Below are 20,721 nucleotides of genomic sequence, written 5' to 3'. Positions count from 1 at the left end.
ATGGGTAATAACTCAGCATTACAGATCTTTGATGACCAACACTATAGATGAGAATAAAATAATTTTGATGAATCAGGTGTTTTCTCAATCCTTGAATCTTATGAGAATATTAAAACAAAATCTCTAAGTCTAAAGCAAAAAACCTAAAACAACCCGCAAAAGAAAGTAGTCTAGCTATAACAAAACAAACTATTCCTCAAAGCAGTCCCATTGTAACTTACATTTTATATTTTTTTGAATGTATGGACCAAGTACTATTATGGGTATATAAATCATAAAATTCAATTTACCCTTTTATACAATATATTCATATATTTACAAAACACTCACCTGTACAAAAAATCTGCAATAGTTTTTGGTATTAGATTACCCAGACTTGTTTTTCCATGTGATTAGGAAATAGAAAATGAAGTGCCATTGGATAATTCTAAATAAAAGTTTACAAAATGTATAGCAAAAAAACAGATTATTTTGGTATTGTGTGTTTGGTTTCTAATGGATGATATATATATGTATATATATATATATATATATATATATATATATATATATATTTACACACACACACATGTATATATGTATGTATAGTCATTCCTCCACATAAATATGATCCATTATCTTTCCTTCTGCACTAAAATAAAATTGCAAATTTGTACCATAACCATATGAAAACTCATTCGCAACTAAATATCCTTTCTGATTTCCAAACACATTTCTGAAACCTCTTAGCTCCTGGGTGACCTGATTTCTCAGTCTTTGTCTTGGATCAAATAGCATTCTCTCAAGGAGGACTATTTTGACCTCTTCAATGTTATTCAACTGGCTTACCATATGAGGCATCACCCATTCTTTTTCTTGGAATTTGATAATATTTCAAATATGGCATTCACATACTCTTATTATTTTCTGTTTTTTTCCAACTGTGATGGTTAATTTTATGCATCAATTCCATCAAGGTTTTAATCAAAGTAATCAAAATGTGCTGGGCAGAAATTGTTTAGACCTGTTTAACATTTAAATCAATAGACTTGGATTAAACAAGGTTATCTTCCAAAATGTAGACGGGCCTTATCCACTCAGTTGAAGGTCTCAGAGAAAAGGACTAAGGTACCCTGAGGAGAAAGAATTCTGCTTGCAGGCAGTCTTCAGGTTTGAGACTGCAACATCAACTCTTCTCTGGGCCTACAGCCTGCTACTCTACCCTGAAGATAGACTTGTTGGTCCCTACAGTCACATGGACCATTTTAGGTATACATATTCATATGGATATAGATTTGAACATAGAGATATAGACTTATTTGGTTTCTTGGACAACTCTACTACACCCACTAAACAACCTCAGAGTTTTGAAAACTGCTGGCTTAACTCCTTTTGTTGTTTTATTTAGTTATTGATATGCATTGTTTCACTAACGCATAGAATTGTTCTTGAAACTTAATAAATAAATAAGTGCTAAATAATAAGGTGTAGTGAACAAGCAGACCCTTTCGTAGAGATGAAAAAGAGAAAAAAAATGTGGATGTGTAATATCTGTTTTCTAAAACTACAGTAATTATGATTTTGAAAAATTCTATCTAGAATATCTCATTTATAATAAAAATAACATTTCTCAAACCATTCACTAATAATTTTTTTTGTGAGGTAAGGGAGAATTTCATGGTGTGATAACTTTCTGTCAGCCTATAATGTGATTGGTGTTAAGTGTTATAGAATTTATACATTAAAGAAAGACACATTTTTTGGTGTATGCAAATACCTACAATATTTCTATATATTCAGCAAGATTTGGAGAGTACAACTAGTCAAACCTTCCAAAAACTAACTATATTGATAATGTAGCTTCATTTCATTAAAACTTCTTTCAACAATAATATCTTCTTGGACTATACTCAGACTCAAGATTCTTGAAGGGTATTTTGGTGTCTTTCTATATTTGGATTATTTTATTGTATTTCATGCATCAAAATAAAAACAACTAAAATAAGAATAAAAAGATCCAGACTCTGAAATATTTTCAATTTATAGATGTATTCAAAGACAATTTTTTATGATTAAAACTCTCCAAGGGCTGGGGATGTGGCTCAAGCGGTAGCGCTCTCGCCTGGCATGCGTGCGACCCGGGTTCGATCCTCAGCACCACATACCAACAAAGATGTTGTGTCCGCCGAGAACTAAAAAATAAATATTAAAAATTCTCTCTCTCTCTCTCTCTCTCTCTCTCTCTCTCTCTCTCACACACACACACACACACACACACACACTCTTTAAAAAAAAAAAAAATCTCTCCAAGACTTGAACAGAGACATTTGCAGTCCAATGTTTTGGGTGACAGAGGCTATAAGATCAGAAGTTTCAGATATCTGCAAGATCCTATATCAATTAAAAAAAATAGATAAGGCCTAGAGGTAGAGTACCCTTGGTTTAAATCCCTAGTACCACAAAACAAACAATTAAATGTGTCTATTTATCTGGAAAGCATACATTTTCTACACAATGAACAATAAAACAGCAGTTATGATTTTATTAACATGTCTGTATAAAAGATTTAATTTCAGTAATGGGGAAATAAGTTAATTCTTGTGTCACTGTATTTCTGGACAAACTTCTAGTCAAATGTAGAATAGAAAGTATGTTGGCTTTACTAAGTCAAGCAAACTCCAAACTATCCGAAGGTGGCTCCAAGGGGAGAATCTCAGTAAGATGAAAGTAATTTTGCTTTGAAGTTTACATTATTTTTTTGTTCTTGTTGCTGTTTTGTTGTACCACGGATTGAACCCAGAGGTGCTCAACCATTGGCACACACTCAGCCCTTTCCTATATTTTGTTCAAAGACAGGGTCTCCTTAAGTTGCTGAGGCTGGCATTGAACTTGTGGTCTTTTTAACTTGAGCCTCCTAAACCAATACCAGGTATACACTAAAACATCTGGATGAATTTTACCTTCTTTTGATATATTTTCTTTATATCAGTGCTATTATCTTGCAGGTCATAAAGTAGTGTGACTCTGGTCTCATTATCTTTCAAAGTAAAACTCCAAACTGACAGTTTTAAACTCAGGCCTGCTCCAGTGTGTCTGTTGGATAAGGGTGGGAATACCAGATGGAGGGGGCAATTAAGACTGAACAAAATCTACACAATCAAGTCTTCAAGGTTTATTTACACACTATAAATTGATATTTTACTAATACCAGTTTAGGATCCTTGTTCCTGGGTAGTCTTTATGTGGAAAGTTCCATCTCTGTTTCACACAGTGTTTACAGTTACCCTTTATTTTGTTTCAATCTCGGTAGGATATGTTTCCAGAAATTTGTTTAAGATATTCCAATTTATTGGCATATAACTTAAAAAAATATTTTGTAGTCATCCTTTGAATTCCAGTGGCATCTTGTTGTGATGTTTCCATTTTTTCTAACTTTATTTATTTTGGTATTTTCTTTTTCTTTTGATTATTTAGCTAAAGTTTGTCAATTGTGTTTATATTTTCAAAGAACCAACTCTTTGCTCCATATATGTATTGTATTGTTCTTTTAATCTCTATTTCATTTATTTCTGCTCTGATCTTTATTATATCTTTCTATCTACTCACTTTAGGTTTTGTTTCTTCTGGTTTTTCTAAGGCCTTGAGATACATCATCTTTTAAGAGGTATAATGCTTGTCCTTTTTAGTTTTATTTAATAGGTTCAAGTGATATTTTGCAGAAGATAGAATGAAATAGTAGATGAAGATTTTGAATAGTTCAAATCCAGCAGATGAAAGGCAAGTATAAACTCAAATCAGAAGGAGTCACTTTTATAAATAAATATAAATATATATATATATATATATATATATATATATATATATATATATATATATATATATTACTAACAGTAAATAAATTACAACAAGGGACATATTGCAAGTGAAATGTGATGATTTTTCTCTATTTATCCCATGGAATCAAAATAACTCTTTTTTTTTTCCTCTGCCGAAATCTGGAATCACTTATGCTACAGGAATTAAATAAATAATTTTTAATTTGTTCTAGTTAATTATACATGAGTAGAATGCATTTTGACACATAATATGTAAATGGAGTATAACTTCTCATTCTTCTTGTTGTACATGATGTAGAATCACAGCAGTCGAGTAGTCGTGTATGTACATAGGGTAATAATATTCAATTCATTCTATTGTTCTTCCTATGTCCTTATGCCCTCCCCTCCCTTCACTCCTCTCTGCCTAATGCATTCTATCAGCCCCCTCCCCTTATTGTAAATTACTGTCCTAATATCAAAGAAAATATTTGGCCTTTGTTTTTTGGGGGATTGACTTATTTCACTTAGCATGATATTCTCCAGCTCCATGCATTTCCAGCAATTGTAATTCCATTTTTTAAGGATGAATAATATCCATTGTGTATATATATCATATTTTTAAAAATCTATTCATCTGTTGAAGAGCAACTAGGTTGTTTCCATCCTTTAGCTCTTGAGAGTTGAGCTCTTATATGGCTATACAACTTTAGTATGCTGATTTTAAGTCCTTTGTGTATAAACCAAAGAGTGAGATAGCTGGGTCAAATGGTGGTTCCATGTCAGGTCTTCTGAGGAATCTCCATACTGCTTTCCATAATGGTTGCACTTATTTACATTCCCTCCAGTAATGTATGTGTACCTTTTTGCCCACATCCTCACCAACATTTGTTTTTGCTTGTATTCTTGATGATTGTCATTCTGACTACAGTGAGATAAAATCTTAGAGTAGTTTTGATTTGCATTTTTCTAATTCTACAGATGTTGAACATTTTTTTCATATATTTGGTAATCATTTGTATTTCTTCTTCTGTGAAGTGTCTGTTCAGTTCTTTAGCTGATTTATTCACTGTGTTATTTGTTTATTTGGTGTTAAGTTTTTGAGTTGTTTTTATATCCTGGAGATTAAAGCTCTATCTGAGGTGCACATGATAAAGGTTTTCTTCCATTCTATAGCCTCTCTCTTCATGTTTGTTTTCATCTTCATGATTGTTTCATTTGCTGAGAAGAAGCTGTTTAATTTGAATACATCTCATTTATTAATTCTTTAATTCTTGCACTTTGGGAGTCTTTTTAAGGAATTTAGAGCCTAGATTAACGTGGTCAAGATTTGGACCTACTTTTTCTTCTATTAAGCATAGGGTCTCTGTAGAGCCTAAATCTTTAATCCCCTTTAAGTGGAGTTGCATAGAGGGAGAGATTGGTGTTTAATTTCATTGTGTTACTGATAGAGTTTCAATTTTCCTGGCACCATGTGTTGAATAGGCTATCTTCCTCCAGTGAAAATTTTGGGAAACTTGTCTAGTATGAGATAGCTCTATTTATGTGGGTTTGTCTCCATGTCTTGTATTCTAAACCATTGGCCTATGTGTCAGTTTTGTTGCCAATACCATGCCATTTTTGTTATGTTCTCTTAGCATAATTTAAGTTCTGGTATTGTGATGGTGCCTACCTTACTCTTCTTGATAAAGATTGTTTTGGTTATTCTGTGCCTCTTAATTTGCCCAATAAGTTTATGATGGCTTTTTGTTTCTTTATAAAGAATGTCATTGGGGTTTTAATAGAAATTTTGCTAAATATATATGGCCCTTTTTATAGTATGGCCATTTTGTTCATATTAATTCTGCATATTCAGGAGCGTGGGAGGTCTTCCCATCTTCTAAAGTCTTATTCAATTTCTTTGTTGTTCTTCAGTTTTCATTGTAGAGAGCTTTCACCTCTTTCATTAGATTGATTCCCAAGTATTTTTCTTTAGGTTATTGGGATTAGGGTAGTTTTTCTAACTTCTCTTTCAGTAGATTTACCACTGATGTACAGGAACATATTTGATGTAAGGGTGTTGATTTTATGACCTGCTATTTTGACAAATTAATTTATTAGTTCTAGAAGATTTTTGGCAGAATTTCCTGGATCTTCTAAATACAGATCAGGTCATCAGCAAATAGTAATGGTTTGAATTCTTCTTTTCCTATTCATATCCCTTTAATTTCTTTTCTCTGTTTAATTGCTCAGGCAGGAGTTTCAAGGATAATGTTGAATAGAAGCAGTAAAAGAAGAGATGCTTGGATCCAGAGGAGAGACCTGCCTGCCCTGCCACCCCACACCTGGAGACCTGAAGAGAAGCCATGTCCATACATGGAGAGCCACCCATGCTGGGGTTCCTTATTCACCAAAACATGGCTCCACAGCCCAACATCAGGGTACATGTAGGCTTGAAGCTGCCATCCCCATAAAACTGGGATATCACCACTTCTATCAAGTGATAACAATAAGGACCTGGTAATACATAACCAAGGTCCCTGGGGAGCTGGCTACACCAGAGGATTCTCTACTAGGGGTGCTAACAGTTATCCTATTGCTGAGGTAACAGGGTCTGGCATGGGGTTGCCTATCTCTTGTTTCTCCTAGGAATAGCCAACTTCTCATGATTACCGTCTCACTTTTTATATAATCTAATACTCAATATTCTCACCATTTTATCTCATAAACATCTTAGCCAACCCCACATTCCCCCTTCCATCATTGGAAACTGTAAACCATTATGCAAACCTTTCAACTATATGGTAGAAGGTAACCAAACTCATCATTTTTTATTATAATGACAAGACTGTAAATGTAAAAATAGAAGTTAAATGATATCTGGCTGCACGTTGGGTAAATTGAGTGCTGTGATATTGATCTCTCCCTTAGAAGTGAGGTATTGGTAATCCATGGGGACACCATAAGACAATAGGGAAGAAGCTGTAATATCTTTGATCTACACTGCAAGAGAGGATGACACATAGACATCATGAAAAAACAAGGGAGTAAAGTGCCCCAACCAAACCAAGATGCTACAATAGAATCCATAGATAGGGCAATAGGTGAAATATCAGATAAGGGGTTCAGAATATACATAACTAAAATGATTTGTGAATTAAAGAATGACCTAAGTAAGCAGATATAGGCAACAAAGAGATAAGAGAACAAGTACAGGCAAAGATAGATCACACTAACAAAGAGATAAGAGAGCAAATACAGGTTGCAAGAGAGTACTTCCAGAAAGAGATAGAGATATTGAGGGGAAAAAACCAGAAACCCATGAAATGAAAGAAACAATAAGCCAATTAAAAAAAACTCAATACATAATATCACCAACAGACTGCATCACTTGGAAGACAGGACCTCAGGCAATGAAGACAAATATACAATCTTGAAAATAAAGTTGACCTCACAGTGAAGATGGTAATAAACCATGAACAGAGATTTTTTTCTCTTTCCTTTATTAATAGAATTATGGTAATGTAAAATTACTTATGGGTGTTTCCCAGATATCTTTAGAAATGTATGTTTTCCAGATTTCTTTGGAAATGGAATAACAATGCACGAAGAAGGTGAAAGATATCCATCCAAGGGGATGGTGTATGGGAACACATGAGTGAACTAATGATATTTCTCCAAAACTGTACTGAAGGAGCAGGGACCAGTGGCATATGCCTGTAATCCCAGCTGCTAAGGAGACTGAAGCAGGAGAACTGCAACTTCAAAGTCAGCCTAAGCAACTCTGACTCAAAATTTAAAAAATAATTATAAAAAGGGCTAGGAATATGGCTCAATGGTTGGATGTCTCTTGGATCAATCCCTGGTACAAAAAAATAATAATCATTATTGAAGGAAATAATTATCATTGATCTCTTTTCCACATTATATTTTCCTCCAGTTCCACTTCTCTCTTTTTTTCCTCTCAAAATGGTACTTCCTTAGATTTTTCTCAATTAAGAAAATGCTGACTTTAAACTTCCAACTTAAACCAAAGGCATCCTTTTAAAGTGCTGAGTTCTCAACTGAAAGATTTTGAGGTCTCAAAAAATTATATGCCTTGGTGACTGGCCTCAGCATTATTTTACCCCTCAACCTTTCAAAGGAAAGATCACAGGAATCCAAGATGGGAAATTTAACCTAATAAAACCATAAAAATTTGACACTTGAATATTTTCATACTTTTAATTGCTATAGTGGTACATAATAAATAATTATGTTTAAAATATATATTGTATTTGTTAAATAAAATAGATAGGCATCATTATCCAAAACACATGTATGAAGACATGAAGTAAGTGTCAACATACTTTATATACAAACAGAGATATGAAAAATTGTGGTATATATGTTTAATAAGAATTGTAATGCAAAAAAGTACATGTATGAAGACATGAATTAGTGTGAACATACTTTATATGCAAAGATATGAAAAAATGCACTCTATATGTGGAATAAGAATTGTAATGCATTCTGATGTTGGGTATTTAAAAAAATAAAATCAATTTTAAAAATAAATAAATAATATGGATAGGAGTCTCCTTTTGAGAAAACAGGAGAGAATGGCCAATCACCTAAACAGGCCAGTTTTTATCCAACACAGTAAGATAATGTTGTGTTAACATTAAGGGTTCTTTTCACCCTTACAAGGAAACCAAAATGATGTTAATCAGTTCACATTGTCTTATGCCCTTCCCTAGCTTCTGCTCAAACTACCTTATAAAAACCAATTGTTCTGCTAGACCTGGCAGAGTGCTTCTCTATTTCTGTGTTTTCATTTCTTTTTACACTTCTCTATTTATAAATGAAATAAAATTCATGAGTTGAAAATAAAGTGAATTCGATTATTTGACCAAATTTGTTGAAATTTTGCCTTTCTATGAATCAAAAGAAAAATCTTAATTAAATTCAAAAGTATTTATGTGAGCAATTATAAATAAAACAGTGCAATGCATAATAAAACGAAGGGGTTCTCAAATCAGACAGTCCCTAGACTAAAACAATTTCAGGGAAATCCAGCCCAGGACTTTATCTAACAACATTTATAGAAGATGGAAGTGAGATATAGAGACAACTTAATTGGTTACTGAGTTATAGAGCATTCTGTGATTACCTGATGCTCAGATACTGTGGTGAAACTCTGTAAACTTAGTCTGAGATATATATATATATATATATATATATCCCCTGAGAATTGAAGACCTCTTGAGCCACAGGGATTACCAGCATGCAGAACAGCACCATGCTTGGTCTGTTAGGCTTAGTGTAGGAGCTCAGTCCAAATCAATGTCCTCTGATGTATTTTATTTAACAACATCCAGAGATATAAGGAAAAAACAAAGAAAAATGAGGAAATTGTACCCCAATAACACATACAATTAGTAGTTTAGCTGGAAGCCAAGATAACATTTTCTGATTTGAAAGTAGTACAGTTTCCATCATCTAATATCCTTAATACATAATCCTGAATCATTGGTCACTAGCAATAAACCAAAGTGAACATGACAGCAGAACAGTGGGAAGATGTTCCTCCAAGTCCACAGTACCCTCAGCCACGGTTGGAGCAATAAACTGGATTCTGCTGGTGACATTGAGGGCTCAGGGCAAGCACTCCATTTATGCTCTTATCATTGCTTTGCTTAATTTTGTTACACACAGGTTTTCTTTTCAGCTACTAATTCACCATCTCAATTAGTTCCTTGAATATCTGTTTTTCACAGTGTGTCCTTCATAAAATGCCTTTCTCAGCATTGTATCAATGATATTCTTTTTCAATTTGTAACTCTTCCTTTTACATTCACCTGCTTTGTTATAACTCAACACATCCTATTCTTTCTGTTAGATGCAGGACAGGCTGAACTGTGTTTTCTGCAGGGCAGGCTGAACAAATGTTAGCTGCAGGATATCCCACGCACTCAAACCCCCTCTGTCTGGTCCTTTATCACCTGTTTGTATCAAATCTCAACACTGAACCCCACTCAAGGCTGAGCACTCAACCCCCTGCTCAAGGCTGACACTCAACCCACCACTCAAGGCCCAGCACTTAACCCCCTTGTGTGCCAACAAGTTAGCTTGCAAACCCAGAGAAGCTGTTAGATTTAGGCAGCACAGCAGAAGGGCTATAAAAGCCTTCCCCAACCGGGCCCCTCCACCACTTTTCTTTCTCTCTTTTCTCCTCTGTTGCACTGCTGCAAGAAAGATCTCTTGGTCGCTCTGAGTGTTGTGGTCACTTTACTTTCACTTCCCCCATAAGTTTTTATTGATATTTCTTGGAAGAATTAAATTTCTGCCAAAAGAAAAATAAAAGAAGTAAATGAATAAACAACAAGGAGAGTCTATCTTTGATGTAATTGTCAAGGATTCCAGTGTTCTTGCCTTGGTTTTACTTTTCTATTTTATATCCCAGGTTATAATAATTCTGATACAGGTCTTCAAAACTGAAAGGTAGTAAGTAAATGTATCAACCTGCATGCGATCCTGCAAAACTATCATGCCAATGATTCCGGAGTCCAAAGCAGGAGGATCACAAAGTTGATGCCAACCTCAGCAGTATAATAAGATGCTGTCTCAAATTAAAAAAAAATTAAAAAGGGATAGGGAATGGCTCAGTGGTACGGTGCCCTTGGGTTTAATCTCCATAACCACAAAAATGTTTTTTAAAATGTAATTAAATATTTTCAGAAGCATCATTAGAGTAATAAGTTCTTATTATAATGGCTGGAAAGAAATTACTAAATAGATACATAAATTTATCCTGGTGTCCTTTCTTACAGCTACCACAAGGGGAGCAGCCTCCCTCTCCTGGACCCCTCCTCTCTGAAGAGCTGCTTCACTCTTAACCCAGAGTAATGGAGTCAGCCATCTATGAATTGAGATCTCTGAAACCAAACTGTGAGCCTCAAATAAACTTGTCCTCCTCTAGATTGTTCTTGTCAGGTATTTTGGTCACCATGAGGAAAAAATTCAATAATATACTTATTTAATAAAGGACTGTAAAATTAACAGGAGGAAGAGAGTCAACTATGGAATCTAGTTGGTCCGAAGAGTAAGAATAAGGAAACATTTCTGTAAAGCATTTTCATAATTTAGAGAATTGTTTCAGTTTTAGTCATCCATTTAAGAGATTAAAAACAAGTAAGCTGCTCCTTGCCATATGACCCTCACTTAGAAAATAATAAGGAAACACTCAACACATTACCAAGATTGAAGAGCAGAGTTTACCCACACTTGAAACACACCTGGTTTCAACTCAAAGTATCCTCAAATCCCTGATTAAAGACTACCTTACTTTCAGCTGGGTGCAATGGCACACACCTGTAACCCCAGCCACTCTGGAGGCTAAGGCAAGAGGATCAAAAGTTCAAAACCAGCCTGAGCACAGCAGTGATATCCTCAGCAACTTAGTGAGATACTGTTCCAAAATAAAAACAAAAAACAAAAGGACAGAGATTATGGGCCAGTGGTTAAGAGCTCCTGGATTCAATCCCTGAAATAAAAAAGTACCTTATTGCACTGAACATGAACTCTTGAGTATATATTCTGTTGTGCCCATTATTATTTATTTTTTCTAAATAAATAAAATATCTATCATTGTGTATCCAGCATACCCAGAAATATCTTGCAGCTGGGTGTGCCAAAAAGATAAGTTTTAAGGAATAGAATGGAAACATAAAGGATGTATAAAACAGCAAGCCATTCTCCCGTGGCTTGCTTCTCAGGATATTTTTTAGCTTTTCTGCTGGATGGCACATGGCAACAAATTGACTTTTTTGCATACATAATTACAATTCCAGTTGTTAAAAATCTTCCTTTTGACCACCTCCCATATTTGGAGAAACAAATGACAAGAACACACTGGCCAATTCCTTTAAAATTGGCATTGATTGGCCTGTGCCCTAACAGATCCTATGAGAGACTTGACTTTACACTGAGTACCAGTGAGGAAAAAACCTTCAGACCACATGCTCACACCTGTAATCCTAGTGACTTGGGAGACTGAGTCAGGAGGAGCACCAGTTGGAGGTCAGCCTCAGCAGCTTAGTGAGGCCCTGTGCAACTTAAGATGGTGTCTCAAAAAAAAAAAAAAATGACTGGGGATGTGACTCAGGGCTAAAGTACCCAGTGAGTTCTATTTCCAATACCAACAAGAAATAGAGAAATGAACCCACAGTTTGGTGGAATTAAACATATTATAAATGATATAATTTCTTCACAACTCATTATTTTTTTCATGGATATACCCCCACAATCAATATTTTCTTTTTTAAAAAAACAGACATATCTCACTTGTTATAAAACACATATTCTTTTTCATATGCATTTGTCTTCAAAGTATAAAAGCATTTTGTGTTTGACACAATAAAGGAGATTTACAGCACCTTTGACTTAGTGATTTAATAATATGTCAATTTCATTCTTGATTGTCTACATCATTCTAAGTCCAATTTTATGCATTCTTATCACTATGGACCTTCATATTCCCCTGGTACATTACTTTATCTCTGGGGAAATTTCAAAATCAACATTATATTATAAAATAATAATTTCAAATTTCAAAATAGTGGAACCTCCTTAACATTCAAAACTGGAAATCTAGATTTCTTGCCTTTAATTAACATTATCCTCTAATATTTTCCTGTCCTATTATGTTAGCAGAACTTTGGAAACTTTCCTCAGGCTAGCAAAATATGTGCTTACACTATGCTTTCATTTTAATGTTAGAAGAAAAATACTAAAATACTAAAAACTGTGTCAATCTAGAACATAGCAATTCATGTTAAGCCTAAGGCAGGCATTTTCATAAATATGTACTCTATATGAAAAATTTAAACTAACTTTAAGTTGCTTTTTCGTGAGCACGATTAAAATGCAGAAATGAAGCTACTGTCAAGGTTAAAAATATATGAGTATGAACATGAATGTAAGAAACTGCATAAATTCCATCTTATTAGCAGTGTAGGCTGCAACTTTACCTGCTGAGAATAAAGAAGGTAGACTGAGCTTGCTGGTAGCACTTGACATCATAGATAAGCCAATGGTAGGAAGTAAATGCATCTAAAGAAAACTAAAGTAGTTAATTATTTCTATCAATAATATTTTAATATTCCAGCCAATATTTATTTTTTGGATACTCTGTTAGGTACTAGGGTAAGCTCTACTTGCATTATATTATCTGAACTCAGTCATTAGAATGAATGCTGGTCTATCACTTAAGCTGATTCACCTGAGAGGGAACACACAGAACCTAAAGAAATCTCATTTGGAAACATCACCTTATTTCAAACTCTTTAATTCCTCCTGGCTCAGCTTCTTTTTCATAATTAGTGTAGTATAGGTAGTTTTCTTGTTTTGTTTGGTACTGAGTATTGAACCCAGGGCACTTAACCATTGAGATACACCCCCAACCCTTACTTACTTTTGAGGCAGGCTCTTGATAATTTGTTTAGGCCCTCACTAAATTGATAAAGCTGGTCTTGAGCTTCAACCTCCCAAGTCACTAGGATTACAGGCATGTTCCACCAAGCACAGCAGTATAAGCATTTTTGTATTTAAATCATACAGGATATATTTATATATAAGCTACACAATAAATGTTCAAGAAATGTAAACTGCATAAGTCTTTTCACCAGAAGTGAAAAGAAATAAAACTGGCAAGTCTACATAGTGAACACCCATTCCCGGGTATGGCTGACAACAAAGTCTACCAAGCTTCACATTTTAATTTTTTATTAACATTTGTTGATTTCTACAATATATTCAGGAAGAACATTTGATGGCAGAAACACATTCATAAACATGATTGAGTATGACATAACAACCATAAAAAATCAACTGAGTATTTATTGTATCATGGCAAGATGGAAAAGTCAGTAGAGAGCACAAGTTTGTATTCTGTTTCACTATCTTCCCATCTCATGTCTCATGCCCTGGGGAATGATCATAAATCTTGAACCCCCATATACCCACCCCTGATAGAATCAAACCCTGAATGCCAGACATTCTTCTGAGCTACAATGCCTGTTCATTAAGTTAATGTGAAAAATTACATGTGCCCACCATGATGGTAACACACACACCTATGCTACCTTTTCCCCTTTAAGGTGAATTGAATAGATCCAGAAGATTTCAAACTGACACATGCATTCTGGATGGCCAGATCTGTGTAGATGTGCAAACTCTTGTGTTCCTGTATTAATCTAGACTCAGAATCACAAACCCATGTTTTTGTAATCACACAAAGGTCATGAAACATTGAATCAACAATAGCTTATATTATAGGCAACTAAAGATGCTTTTATTAAAGTAAAATTGAGCAAACAAAATTTCATATTGTATCATATTTTCATATTTAATAAAATGAGGTTACATTAAGATATCGATAAAAAATAGTCATAGTAATTGCTCTGCTTCAACTGAGAAGGGGTCCCTTAAATATGAAGTTCTCGGGCAGAGAAGTTAGCTTCCCGAATTATCCCTAATTAGGTGTGGACTGTGGAAAATAAATGGCCTGACAGGGAAATTCAGGGACCTAATACAATATGTCCATATAAGGGAACTCCTGGCAACATTCAAAAAACTCACACTTCCACTTTGAAAATCAAGGAACACACCAACATGGCCCATAGGTCTCTCTATATAGAGAGAAAGTATTGGAGAGGTGGTCAAGAGACTGAAATGTGTGTCCTCCTTCACACATAAAAGGAGAAACATGTCCTCAGATTCAAGCAGTGTGTGGTTCTTCCTTACCACAGGATCCCTACAGACTCCCACAGCCCAGTCCCAGGAGCCACACACATCCAGCTCCCAGTAATGTTTCCCAGAAGTGAAGATCTGGTCTTCCAATGCAGCAAAAGAGTTTGATCTGTCAGAATTCAAAGCTTCATCTTCATCATCTTCTCCAAACATCAGTCTTCTCACATCACACAGCACTACATTGTGACTGCTTATTTCATTACGGAAGGAAATGTTCACTGTGAAGAGAGAATAATTAAGCCAAAATCAGACCTTCCCCCCACCCCAATTCACACAAAATGAGAGTTGATTTAGAGACTTACAAGAAAAAACAAGCAAAGATTAATGGAAAAGCTTTGGCTAGAAAAATATCAGATTCAAGTGCTACCAGTAAATCTGAACAACTACAGGGAAAATATTCCTAAAAATTCATTGATTATAGAGCTTACTTCTGCTGCTTATTTTTTATGACACTCGAAAATCTGGAGACCTGAGCATTCTCAAGTCCATAGCAATAAAATTAACCTCCATTACTCTCTCTTTTGAAAAGAAAAAGACAAAAATAAATGTAATCATGGATAGTAGATAATATGATTATTATTAGATAATTACATAAATGTATCAGTGATATTACAATCTTCTGGTTAAGAAACCAAGTTTATATTTAAGAAAATCTATTTATTACAGAATTGGTTTCCCGTTAAGAATTTTCTGCCTTTTACTTTTGGTTCCATCTGACCCTTTTTCTGCTAAACTAACCTGTCAGGGTTAGGTCTACCATGGAGTTCCATATACTGCTTCACCAAGTGATGACTTACTTCATCATTGTTCATACAATGTTCTGTGAATTCATTACTTTATATTTGTATACTGTTTATTATATCAAGGGTAATGTGTTACAAATCTAGTTACTAGAAAACATTAAAGAAAACCATTTTTACAAATTTAAATTCAATAAACCCATTATCATAATTAATTGCTCTTGAAATTGTCTTGACTTGAGTCCATTAGTGTGACTCAGTGAACAAATGATATTGTATGTGGTGATGTTTCTAGGGCTTAGTGAGACTTTTTATTTCCTTTCCTTAATTGAAACTGTTGTGACAGAGCTTGTATACAACATTTCATTTATGTTCTTTTCTTTACATTGTTCCATATTTTAACATGGTATACATCAATAAATATGTTTTGCATTCTTAGTTGCAGGCTGATCACTTTTATTAGGTCAACGATTAATGAAGAGAGAATGATTACCCATAGAAAACCATCATTGTAGGGCACAGTGTAGCTGTCCCTCAAACAGACTGACACCCACCTTGGAAGTGTTTAAGTTCATCTCTCAGTCCAGTGATGGGCTGAGCACTGAGCTGTGGCCTCACAGGCTGGGGCATGTGCAGGAACACTAACTCATACCTGCAAGGAAAAAATAAATAAATAAATTGATCTTTCTGGCACCAAAGACTTCAACAATGATAGATTCAAACAGTTTTTAAGACATAATGGTAATGGCTCAACTAAAGGTTCTTGATCAAAATCATATTCTAATGAAACCTAATGAAAAGGAGCACACTAGAATATAAAAGAATGGAAAAATATTTATAGCCCACAGGAAGTAAGAAGAGGATGGGAGGTGTCTGAAAAGCAATGCTCTCTCCAAAGAAAGAAAGTTTGAGGACTTTATTCTGAGAGTCTATACATATTCCCTTTGGGGGCCATTGCATTAGGATGTACATTTCTGGACTGGGAATATTTCTCCATGAACTTGCCTGACACGTAGGAGGCCCTTATTGAAATCCCATGAATAAAAAGGAAGAAAAAAAGAAAGAGATGTACATTTCTCTGTTGTTTTTTTTCTTTCTTTCTTTTTGGTACCATGGATTGAACCTAGGGGCACTTTACCACTGAGCTATATATATAATCCTTTTTGTTTTTGGACAAGGTTTCATTAAGCTGCTGAGGCTGACTTCAAAGAATGTGCCATTCTCCTGAATTGCAGTCTAAGCCTCCTGAATTGCTGAGATTATAGGCCTGAACCACTGTGTCCAGCCAAAATATGTACCTTTCTGAACATTCTCAATTAAGGATCCATAGTTCAAGTTGAAGAGATGGCATATATTCCTTACTTTTCTCAAGTGGAGATCATCGAGCACATGATAAAAGTTTTAAAAGGCAGATGAGAACACAGTAAAGATAGCTGATGCAAACACTTCTGGATGACAGAATAAAAAACATTGCTCAGCTAAATGATGTAATGGGTCTAAATGAAAAACTTAGATTACCTCAGTGACCTTTGAGATATTGGCTGAGTCTTTGTAAATTTCTCAAAAAGTTTTAGCGAAAATAAATGAAAGGACACTTTGACAGTATGTTAATGTAGGAGTTTTATCCTAAAGGTTCCTACATCACTTAACAATGATCTAACACTGACATTTAGTGTAACTACATAATCATGGGGTAGGATTGTTCTAGTTTTTATTGTTTTTGTTGTTGTTGTTGTTGTTGTTGTTTTGTTGATACCAAGGATTGCTGAGAGCATCCCCCATATATATATATATATATATATATATATATATATATATATATATATTTTTTTTTTTTTTTTTTTAATTGAGACAGAATCTCCTAAATTGTTGATGCTGGCTTTGAACTCATGATCCTCCTGTCTCAGCCTCCTGAGCCACTAGGATGACAGGCTTGCTTCACTGTGCCCAGATCAGGATTGTTCTAGTCTTAAGGAATCTTTCTTACTTTTTTCTCTGCCTACTTCTCTCACCTATCACCTGGTAAGGACTATTCCATGTACCTCAATTTGTTTATGACTTGAAATCTAAAATTATAGATAGCTGTCTTTAGAAACCTCTGCTTAAGTTCAGCAAAAACTAAACCCTTCAGCTCCAGGGAAGAAAAGCTCAGTTTTGATAAAAAGGGAACAAGAAATCATATTCAGTAAAACACAGACACATAGAGGAAATGTACACTATCTCAATAAATACTTTCTTCATTGTCAGAAACACATTGGTATTCACAGCATTTGTGGTGCCCCAATTTGCATTAAAAGTCAAACTTACTCTGCCAATGTGTCTTCTAAATTCTGCAAAGAAAAAACAAAAAGAAAGAAAAGCTTAAATTTCATCAGAATTAGCTCTTCTACCATTAAGCCTTTGTATTTGAAAAACCACCACCTCAACACTCCTTGTAAATTAATTTTCTACCATAAAGGTAAAACAGGAAGAATCTAATTTTTGCTAAATTCAAAACCCTGAAGGTTATTTTGCAATGCTGCAAACCAGCAACTGTCTGAAAAGAGATCTTTTGCAGGACTTATTCCCATAGTGACATATGCTAAGGACAATTTGAACTAAGGACATTCAAATTAAAAAACAATGTAATAAATGTTAACAATTTTCAAATTTCTTCATGTTCCTCAGCTGGACAAAAATGAAATAAACATGAACAAAATGCTCTTTTTATTTCTTTCTTTTTAAAATATTGTAGACGTTGATGGAGCTTTATTTAATTTACTTATTGAGGGGTGGTGCTAAGAAATGAACCCAGTGCCTCACATTTGCTAGGCATGTGTTCTACCACTGGGCCCAGCCCCAGCCGGTTTCTTTCTATTTCTTAATGAAGTAACCTACAAAAGGATAATTTCAGAAATAAACATATCCTGAGGAACCTACTGTCACAATTTAACAAAGCTTGCTTGCTGCATGAAATCACAGTGTCTGTTATTCCCAAAGTTTAAGATCCCACCAAAAATGCAGAATGCATATAAATATGTCTTTGGTACCAAATAATGTGGCCAAGACACAAAATATTTTCAGTCATGTCTCAATTACATACCTCAAACAGCTCCACATATGGTTTATGGCACATTTTCATCAGCTCCTGATAGTCTTTCTTTAGTTGTTTCCCCTTTTGAAGCATTTTGGCTTTCCTTTTCTTAATTTTCTGTATAGTCAATTTGCGTTCCTTTAAAAGTGTCTCCAAATGTTCTTTTTCTTCCTCATGGACACTGGGATGCAGCATCCTATAAGCTGCCTTGGTATTCTCTCTTTGCAGATGCACATACCACTGCAAGGACACGAATTTCTTAGATCAAATATCAGGTCAACTTTACTCTCCTCCACTTTATAACATCATCTATTCATTTTGACTCATGTCTTATGCTAGTAAACTATGCACATAAATTCGTGTCTTTCTATTTCTCATAAACCATTAATTCATTCTTCTCTTCCCTTCATTTATTTTTCACTCATTATTAACTATATTAAGAGGCAGAACACTCCTCTCTCAAACTCATCTACTTCATGACTTGTTGAAACAACCAGAAAGAAAGATTTTCATTGGTAATTCCTGTATATATCTTCTCAAATCAGAAACTCTGAATGCAAGTCATTTTGAATTCATGCATAACTCACAAATAATTGTATGCAACACTTTCATTTTTGTTAGTAAATAGGTCAATAATATCAAACTTCCCTGCTCCATAGCTCAACAATTCTCCCTGAGTAGCAGTGCGGTTTTGTACTCCAACAAGTAGAAGCTATCAAGAAAGATCTTCCTAAAATTTTGTGATGATTCCAACTCACTTGATGAATCAATAAATGTCTACCTTTCCTATCCTAGGTTGATTCTGAGAGAAATAGACTCTCATACTTACAACCCATTGGTTAATTTTTCTGCTCTCTTCTTTTAGATTTCTCTGGTTTTCTTGGATCTTTTTCCAAAGAGATCTCATTAGTTTTAGAAACTTCTCCTGTAAGAGAACAAAAGTTGAGCACTGGACAAGCAAGTTGATTATGTTTTCAGGCCCACAATGATGAAGAATTTCAAGCAATTTATATTTTAAAAAAAAGTTTTATGCAGCACAGAGGCTAGGGTTTCCCTGCTTGGTGTGGATAATTATCAATTTTAGGGGATTCAGACTATAGAATCACACAATGTAATAAAACCATTTTCCAAGAGAAATTGGCAAATACATGGGCAATGTTAATTCTTAGGTAGTGTGGAAATTTGCTTCAGAATTTGGATCTAATGACACTAATATTCTGTGAGTTTCATTCTAATATATCCTATATAAAAGCCCTTTGAATTTGTGGTACCACTTCCCTGCCCACCATACTAGCAATTGAACCTAGGGTCTCATGTATGCTAGGAAAGTGCTATGCCACTGAGCTACATCAACAGTCCTTTTAAGAAGTTACTATATATTTTAATTTTCCCAAGCCATCCTCCAACTGATTATCTTCCTGCTTCAGTCTTGTGAGTAGCTGGGTTTACAGGTGTGCACCACCACATCCAGCAGAACATTTAGTTTTGTTAGTTTAGACACTCATGAGAACTTTAAAGTGCCCTAAGCAGTAAAACCATATCATCAAGTTATTGAAATAGGTTATAATAAATTAGTTTCCTCACACTCTCAGTTTCCATGAATATAGATACTATCACATACTTTATTCATAATTTTATTCATAATTGTATCACTGCTACCTATACTTGTATATGGCACTCAGTAACAATGGTTCTTGTGCCTTATAGTCTTAGTCACCCTGCCCTCTAGCTATCTCAGAAGCATCACTTACCCTGTACTGCTCAGTAGCCTCTTCAATGGGACAGTGTCTGTGAGCCCAGTGCTCCTGGGAGTTGGAGCAGAGCAAACACAGCAGGGTCTTGTTCTCTTCACAGAAGATCTTTCTCTCCTTGTGGGTCACACACATGTGATCCTTAGAGCTCGGGAAATGCCTGACACTGGCTTTTCTGAAAATGGATACCAGATATTCAAAGAATATTACTCTTGAAGTCAATCTGCTGTAATGGCTCCCGGCACATAGGGAATGTTCAGGAGTTTGGGCTTCTTCCCACAAATGGCAGAGACAGGGCCAACAAAAGCTGTGCCCACAGCATATGGTGACTGGGTCTATAAGATAATTCATGCAGATGGAGCAGGTGAGTTCTCTCTGCAGGATGTCTGAGTCCATTCTTTTCTTCTTTTTTTTCCCCTATTTTTTTAAGGGAAGAGAATCAGAACAATTTCATATATATAGTATGAAAAGACAAGAAACTAAGTCAACAAAAAAAAATTTGGGGAGGGGGAGGTGGTACTAGGGATTGAACTCATTGGCATTCAACCACTGATCCACATTCCCAGTACTATTTTGTATTTTATTTAAAATCA

General features: G+C 34.9%; 1 pseudogene; it reads right to left on the bottom strand.

The window, feature by feature from the left end:
* Positions 1-14,267: 14,267 nt before the first annotated feature.
* Positions 14,268-20,524, bottom strand: LOC144254303 (tripartite motif-containing protein 43-like; annotated as a pseudogene).
* Positions 20,525-20,721: the final 197 nt, after the last annotated feature.

Source organism: Urocitellus parryii, chromosome 4 (assembly GCF_045843805.1).
Source record: "Urocitellus parryii isolate mUroPar1 chromosome 4, mUroPar1.hap1, whole genome shotgun sequence".
Classification (NCBI taxonomy): domain Eukaryota; kingdom Metazoa; phylum Chordata; class Mammalia; order Rodentia; family Sciuridae; genus Urocitellus; species Urocitellus parryii.
Note: the sequence above shows the minus strand (reverse complement) of the source record. Positions and strands in the feature narration are given on the sequence as shown.